This window comes from the organism of the source record quoted next, unplaced genomic scaffold (assembly GCF_019419815.1).
Source record: "Pyrus x bretschneideri cultivar Hongxiangsu unplaced genomic scaffold, Pyrus_bretschneideri_v1 Contig216, whole genome shotgun sequence".
NCBI lineage: Eukaryota > Viridiplantae > Streptophyta > Magnoliopsida > Rosales > Rosaceae > Pyrus > Pyrus x bretschneideri.
Genome location: NW_025999520.1, coordinates 117,812 through 126,574, shown reverse-complemented (window position 1 = coordinate 126,574; position 8,763 = coordinate 117,812). Strand labels below are relative to the sequence as shown.

At 39.4% G+C, this 8,763-nt stretch overlaps 1 pseudogene; it reads left to right on the top strand.

Annotated features, from left to right (window-relative positions):
• Window positions 1-6: 6 nt before the first annotated feature.
• Window positions 7-990, top strand: LOC125477501 (annotated as a pseudogene).
• Window positions 991-8,763: the final 7,773 nt, after the last annotated feature.

Here is an 8,763-nt window from a genome sequence, read left to right as displayed (position 1 = left end):
CTCGTGCATTGGGGTCACCTGGCAACATGGTATGCCGCTTTATACCCCTATGTAAAAGAATGGTACTTCCCTTAATCATGTCATGCTGGCCATAAAGGGTATTCATCTAAAGTTGCTTGAGATAATTGTCTATGGTTTCTTGTATTTTGTAGGCTGTTGTGCTTTTCGCTATGGGCGGCTATGGAACATATCTAGGTTACTGGATACGCTTTTCAGATGATGTGGTATGAACCCAACTGCAGCATATGTTTCGATAAACCAACTATGCCATAAATTTTCTGGTGTATAGTAATATGTTCTGGCTTCTGATCATTTCTGGAGAAGAAGGCCAATGCCAAAGACTTTGCACCCTAAGCTTCTAGCAGGGATGTTTTTCTTCTTACTCTTGGAGCAACTGGAGGGGTAACATCTCTTCTTACTTCAGATAAACCCATTTTTGAAAGGTAAACTTCTAGATGTTGTGTTTCACTAAATTTCTTTTTCTATAAATTTTCGTACCAGTTATTTGGAAAGCGTAGACAAATACAACAAAAGGTTCACTTTTTATGCTTTGTACCGAGGCTGAATTTAATCTGTATCTATGTTTGCAGCCCTTATGCTGTTACAGGGCTCATTGGTCTTAATCTCGTGACCATACAAACAATTTTGCCTACTTTGTTTGAGGTAATATTTATTTCTAAAACTACTTGGCTCCTTGCACGTAAGGAGCCATTTCCTCAGGTAGACAAATCATAGTTTAATATGTGTGCAAAACCTTTTCCCTTTATGGTTTTAATGTGTTACATTCGCATATGTGTCAGACTCCTTACATCTACTTTTTTATCGGTTTATTCATTATTTTATTGAGCAACTCGATGTTTTCTTATTCCTTTTCTATTTTTGCAGGGTAAACCTGAATTGAAAACCGTTCACGAAGTATTCGGTATTGGGACCATGACATTGTTTGTTGTCCTTGCTGCTCTTGGACTTCAACTTGGCCTAAGCTATTAATAAGACCTTGTCCATGCTTTAGCTAGTTTTCTTGCACATTCCATGATCCATTTTAGCTTCTTATTCGTATCGTTTTACACACTTGGTATAAGCTCACATCAGTATCCGGCAATCAGCAAATTCAACTTTGTAGCAACACAACAGTAGGGAGCAAGGTTGCACAGACACTCAAAAACCCCGAAGTGTCGGACACTCCGACACGGCTTGGATACGGTCAACGACTTGGACACGGCTTGGACACGGTCAAGATGCAGCAAGGGCCTTTTGTTAAATTTAAAAAACATTTTGGGGCAGTTTTGGAAATTTTGAAACTAAAATCTAAAAGAGTCTCTGACCTCAATCTAATATGTTGCTTAATTTTATTTAGGGAAATTTAATATATGTAATATTTATTATATTATAATTTCCATGTCCTAGCCGTATCCGTGTTCTTATTTTTTGAGATTTACCGTGTCACCATATCGTCGTGTCGCTTATCATCGTATCCGTGTCCGTATCTGTGCAACATAGGCAGGGAGCATCAAAATGCAGCGAAAAGGGCATAATTCGAGGGTCCAGATGGAGAGTTTTTTTTTTTTTTTTTGGTCATCTTATCATACGATCATGCATGATTGTATACAACACAACTGATACTATGACAGATTTTCTTGTTCAGAGAACACACAAACAGGAAACAAAATATCCATAATTTCCACCGTTTGCAACTCAATTTGCAAGTTGTTTAGGTTTTTATACAGCTCACAAGACAAGCAACCGGCTAACGATGGACGGTGAAAATTTTGCCAAACTGAGGCATGTGAGAGCTACCTGCTTATCATTGGTTAAAGTCCAAAGATTAACCACTAATTATAGCATAATTGTTTGTCTTTTATTTACACTGTAGAATATTTCAATGGTATATAAGCAAGCTAGTTATGATGTAATTAACTTGATTGCCAAACTTTGTTTTCTCACATGTGTTGCAAATTCAATTCTCTAATCTGATGACATGAAACTAACAGTAGGTTATAGTCATTCCGTATATAGCAATGCATCTTCGGCTTTTAGATGTGATTAGGTCTGGCATGAAGTGCATAATTTGATTATGATTGATGTACGAGGGACTGGACGTTGACTAATTGTTTGTGTTAATATTTGAATATTAGGCTTAACTGAAGGGAGGCCCAAAGACGCCAAGACAAGATAAATTTTTCCGAAGCCCAGCCACAAAGCCTGGAGCAAATTGAAGCCTTCTCAGCCAAGATATAGGCCATGTGCCTAGGACCGAAGTGACAACTGACAGAGACCAATTTAGTATCAGCCAAAAAGCACTTTCTAGTGGCACTACAAGTAAATATATGATGACTCACTGCCCCTGAGAACCCTCGGCCAAGAATAAAGCCCAGACAGTTGGGCTAGATCACCTATAAAAGGAAGAAGAGACAATAGAGGCAAGGACACTCAACCAATCAAACAAACAACATACAAACTTTGCTATCAAGCTAGTTCGTACCCAGACAAGCTGAAATCAACCCAGATTCAGTCCCTTTACCAACAGTTTCCTTAGAAAAGCCATCTTTTGGCTAGTGTAAAAGCTCTGCTACCTTTCTTAGTGTTGTAGTATCGATTCCCTAGTGTAAACCTTGTTTATCATCCATCCCTTTTTAGTGTACAACCTTTGTGAACTCTAAGAGAAGTGGCTGCAAGAAGTTCAACCTTACCCGACAAGGTGAAATCTTGCCCAAATTTCTTTGTTTGTCCTTTAAATTAGTAGATCTGTCATCTGAGTGTTCTTTTTAGCATGTATGCGAGTTATTTCTAGTTAGTTTCTACCTAAGAGTCCCATTTACATCCGGACCTGGATAACTCAATAAACCTGTTTTCATCAAGAACAACTTGGAATCAAGCAAATGATTTAATAGGCTTTGGACTCTCTCCATTCAAACGTACAAGATCATGAACTAAAAGTCCTTGTTTACAAGGCAAGAAAAAGAACTTAAAGGCAGACTTAACTCATTTGCGACAATTCTTTGATAACAAGAAGTTTAAGTAACTTGGGACGTAAGTAATCAACTTAAACTAAATCTGTTCTACTTCAGTTATACTGAGATAACAATGGCACGCCTAGCACTTCATTAGTTTTGATTGCAAGCCTCAAAGCCTACACCTATGGCCCCACAAAGTCACCTTTCAAAACTAACTTTATATTTTTCTTATAGCATACTAAGCAGCAAGAAGTCAGCAGATACCAACACATTCACACAAGTGCCAACCTCCCAGGGCAGTTGTGCAAGGGCCGAAATCTTTCCCGAACATAGTCTTGGCATACCCATTAGGATTCTTATAAAGTATCTTGTATGCTCAGAAGGAGGAAAAAAGGGACTTTCAGGTGGAATGTAGAGTACAGGCAACCACATTGTCCAAAAGGATAAAAAATGATAGATCACCCGGAAGATTTCCCATCCTTATGAAATGCTGCTATTTGGAAAACCTAACCTCTCAAGAAATCCGGAGGAAAGGTGACAATGAGACTTGCAAGCCACCATAGGGCAAGTAGTGAAAAGTCTGGAGAAGATTTCTCTAGAGAACCAGGAAGAAGTAAGCAGACTTTGTTCTTAACAGGGAAGTCTGGCAAAGAAGGCTAGAGTTGAAGTACGCTTCCCCTAGAAATGGTCATCTAGGGAAATGTTAAGAGAGGCAATGTCAGAGAGGGAGCCATAATTCTCCTATTTCCTTGCTAGAAAGAAAAGAAAGATAGGGGAAAGAAGAAAGAAGAACCTTAGACCAGTTAGTTAGAGTGGAAAAGATCTTTGGAGACAGATCTGCCCGACCCTCTACTATACCCCCTAGATAATAGAGGCCAGGTTGGGCAAGATAGAAAGAAGTATGGGTTGAATCAACCAACTGGAGAGACCCGTGGGAAAGGTAGATCCACACCACGGGTAAACATCCTCTTTATAGGCCACCACCGTTGGCTAATAAGGGAGGAGATATCAAGTGGAGACAGCTAGAGCCAAAAAATGAAGCTTTCTTGGGCAACGAGAAAAGCCCAAAGTGGGGACCTCCTTACATCCCACACAACAATGCAGCTAACCAGCAACTTAGAGATGAGTTGGCTGAGCTGAGAAGGATGGTGGTCCAAAATGCCTAACCACAGGCTTGCCCGCTGTTCAAGATCACCTACTAGAAGCCCTATCCCGAGTATATTAATGAGCATAATTCTTTTCCCCGCAACTTCAAGATGCTTGCGTTCCCAACCTTCAGTGCGGAGGACTATAATGTGTCCTCTAGAGATCACATCTTTAAGTTCCTAACTACAAGTTGAGGTTGTTTGGAAATTCGTTGGTTGGCCTAGCATCTTAGTGGTACTTTCTAATTCATTAGTTGTCCTAGCATCTTAGTGGTACTCTCTGTTACCCTCTAATTCCATTGCCAACTGGGGCAAATGGAGATGGCTTTCCATGAGCTGTGTTATAGGTTGAAGCCCGAGATGGCTATCAATGATCTAGTTGAGGTGAAGCAATATGAGCATGAGTCTACAAAAAACTTCATGATGAGGTTTAGAAGGACGAGGATGAGATGCTAGTTTCCTATCAACCATGCCTAACTTATATCTATTGCTCAGAAGGCATTAAGATTACCCTTGAGGAAGAAGTTTTATGATGTGCAATTAAATGAACAGCAAGAGTTGGTAATCATAGATTGAGGAACAGCAAGTAAACCACTCATCCAAGGTGCCTTATTTCTACAAAAACAAAGTAGCAATTCACCGGTTGGAGTTGGAAGGTTTAGAGCTTAGTGAAAGTGACAACAATGGAGGAGAGAGGATAAAGATATGCGCAGCAGAGATGATCACTCCCTTCAAGCCTTTAATAGTGAAGGGTTTGGTCCAGCCAGTCAACGATCAGAAAATAGTGATGAATGATGGCGGATTCCTATGAAGCCCCCTAAATACCAGAGTTATTCTTTTAATTTAACCATAGCTGTAGTGATCTATGAGGAGTTAGTGCGGGCAAGAGTGATTGTGCCCGACAACACCAAAAAGATGCCTAAGCTAGAAGAATTGAGAGGAAAGAAGTATTGTAAACTGCATTACATTTTTAAACACTCTATAACCAACTGTGTCTAGTTTAGGGGCTAGATGCAAGACCTCATAGTCAAGGGAAAATTGCTATTGGAGAAACTTCAGGCCAATATGATGATAGATACAGATCCTTTCCTAGAGGCCCTAATAAACATGATTAACCTGAACTGGGCTGAAAAGGGGAAGGTAAAAGCCACATGGGAAGTAAAAAGAGAAAGAAAACAAACTGCCAAGCCTACAGAAGGAGTTAGAGGCTTGCCCAAGAGACCCAAGACAACCATATTTAAAGGAGCGGTGCTGTGTAGTAAGTGCTAGTGTGAGTGTGAGTTAGAAGTGCCAGCATCAGGAGCTATCATTGATCAAAAGTTGATTAAAAGAAGAGAGAGGGATAAACATGAGGCCCGCAGAAGTATCATGCTGGTAGCTGAAAAAGAAACCTCCAGCAATGTCTTCCAAAGGTTGGGATGAGACTCTGAACCAAAGGGCTTGTCCGAGGTATTTAGAAACTATGAAACTTCTGAGGAAGTGGAGGATAAAGAGGCCAAAATACCAAGATGGATGGATGTAAGGCCTCCCCAGCCACGTTATAATGGTAGTGATGTCAAGATAAATGGGAGAACGATGAACTTGGTCCCTCCAATCACTAAGAAAGACTCTGCCCGACTTGGGTGAAAATGATATGTAGTGGGGAAGGACGGAAGACCAGTCAAAGAAATGGAAGCTTCTATGATCAAGAGAGCCCAGAGGTAACACAAAGCCCACATGAAATCATTAAAGACCCCTGCCATATCAGAAGCCTCAGAGAATGTAAAGTTTGAAAAAGTACCTCAAGGAGGAAGATAACAACTTCAGTGGAGGAGTAAAAAGGAAATGGAAAGAGCCAATAACAAAATTGAAGGGGAAATGGATCATGTGCCTCCAAACCTCCATCCAGGGAAATATAGGATCTTGAGAAGAGCACAAGAGGATGTAAAGATGATGCTAACACCAAGATGGAGCCCAGAACCAATATGTTTTGGAATTATTTCAATAAGAGGATGTAAGGATGACACACACATGACGTTTTTGGTGATAATTTGACTTTCCGGAGGATTTTGATGCAAGGCCAATTGGAGAAGGAAGCTAAGAGGCTAAAGATCATTGTGTACAAACTTCATAATTTTCCATGAAGCCATTCATTCCAGTTTTATAAATCAATCCCGCAGAAGTTGTTTTCCCGTCAAAACTGCGCAGCTGTAGGAGAATGATGATTTGAAGGCTTTCCCGATTTTTTCCTAGTGGCATGCGACATATGCTTCGAAAGATAAGAGATAAAGCTATGTTTCTCATATTTTTACAGAATTTTCCAGAACATAAATCGACCCCAAAACTGGCGTGCAAGACAGATGACGTGTTTCCCAAGCCAAGAAGGATTCTTTCCTAGTTTGTGTCATTAATTGTTTAGGAGCTTGTTTTATTTAGGAGAGTTTCTCCTAGACCTTTTAGGGTTTTTCTAGTATAAATAAGGTGGTTTAAGCTCTCTTTAGGGGAGGTCACATAACCCATATTACATGCACCGCTATACTATTCACCATCTCTGCAATTTGTGAAGAAGAGTTTAAGGACGTTCTTTGCCATGGATTTTAGGTTCTATCTTTGTTTTATTCTTATTTTTATGTGTAACTAAGTTATTTTCTAAGGTTTATGATGAAGCCATGACATGAATTTTTGCGAAGTACTTTGTTAATTATTATCCAATTATATACCATGTTATATTCTTAATCTTTGTGGGTATTTTATTATAGATTCGGATTTCTAATGACTGGTCACCCTTAGGAATTTTACATCTAGATATTTAGATAAATTTACCAATCAATTAGGTTTATTGGAATTAAGATTAAGAAGAGTAAACAAACTAGTGAGGATAACCAATATCAAACTAGTCCTACTTCGTTGACAAGATTCTTCTACGCTTGATGGTTTTTTATGTGTTTTATTGTATGCCTAACCAATATGATATAATTATCATGTAGAGATACAAGAGTTGATGCTTGACAACGCATTAATTCATACCTTAGAAAGAATAACCTTTAACATTGGCATGGTAATTGGATATTAGTTGGCTCTAGGAAAAGTAAATAGGATTGTTGTTGGTGGATTCATAACCTTAGACTTCCATTGTTTCTCAATTTCTTCTTGTGTTGTGTGCTTATTAATTGTCTTTTCTTTTTCTTGTTAATTTTAGTTTTAATCAATTACTCAATTACTCAATTATTCAATTCAATCTATACTTTGTTTGTTTAATTAAGTTTAGCATGATTAATCAGTTAAATTGGTGTTAAAGTAATCCCTGTGGGATCCACCTCGTACTTGCATATCATACTACAATTGATTTGTGTGCTTGCGAGTTTAATTTGGTTTAAATTAATTTATTATTTAGGTTAGTTTAAATATACATCATGCAGAACTTCGGTATAACCAGGGAGGAAGAAGTGCTCAAATTAATGTTACCAAAAGATGCACATGCCTAGTTAGATGAGTTTGTATATTTGATTGGGGCTAAGAAGGAAGATTTACCTAGACCGAGCAACTTCCACGTAAACATGGCTTATGTTCTATCTGCCATGTTTTACATCGAACCTGACCATTATGCCATGATGGAGGGTGATTACTTGGCAGCAGAACCAATGATGGCACTTGTTAGTGTTGAAGAAGCCACAAAAGGAGAATCAAGCATGGCAGGTTTGCCCAAATCCCCAAGGAAGGAGCCCGAGAAGATATATTTGGACAAAATGGTCTTCAACAACCCAAGCTTAGCCTTAGCTAACCATCTCAAACCCATATATGTAATTGCTCACTTGGAGGGAATACCCTTCAAGAGGGTGTTGATTAATGGTGGAGCTGCGATCAACGTACTTCCATTGAAACAGATGAAGAGACAGGGAAGAAGTGAGGAAGATGTTATTCCTTCTGACCTAATAGTCTCTAGTTTCTCTGGAGCCATTACTAGAACACATGGAATATTGCCCCTTGAATTTGACTTGGGGACCAAGCAAATCATGCTAGCTTTCTTTGTGGTGGATATTAGCTCTACTTATGGAGTTTTGCTGGGCAAAGATTGGATCCATCAAAGTCTGTTTGTGTCATCCGCTCTATATCAAGACGTTGCTGTGTACCATGAGTCTAAAGCTGGGGAATCGAGTTTTTAGGAGATGGTGAAGGCCGAATCACAGCCATTTCTCCTCACAGCTAATGTTGCTAAAGCCAGTTTCTACAATCCTAGTATTGGAATTTTGTAGTGCCTAGGAGTTGATGAGAATGGCCGCCCGACTAAAGTGACGGCCCAAAAGTTTCTAGAGCAAGTATTGTCTCTCACTAAGGAAGAATGAGATAGCTCCATATCTTCCCGTCTCCCAAACACCAATGATGTCAAAACAAAGGAGGAAGGACCAAGTAATTGCAGTCAGGTCCTTAATTAAGATACTGTTGATGTATGAGAATGAGAGAAAAGAAGTAAGAGAAAACTTAGCCAGAGAAGAAGTAGAGTGGGAAAGGAAGGCTTTAAGCAGCTAGAACAGAGAAGAAGAAGAAAGGTTTTTGGGAGGAGTGATACAGGCAGCCATACACATGGCTGAGTGTATATATGACTTGGACTGGCCAGATGATGTGCCTGAGGGTCCAAAGTCGGTTGAAGTTTTGTGCACTAAGCCTGACAAGCTAGCACCAAAGGT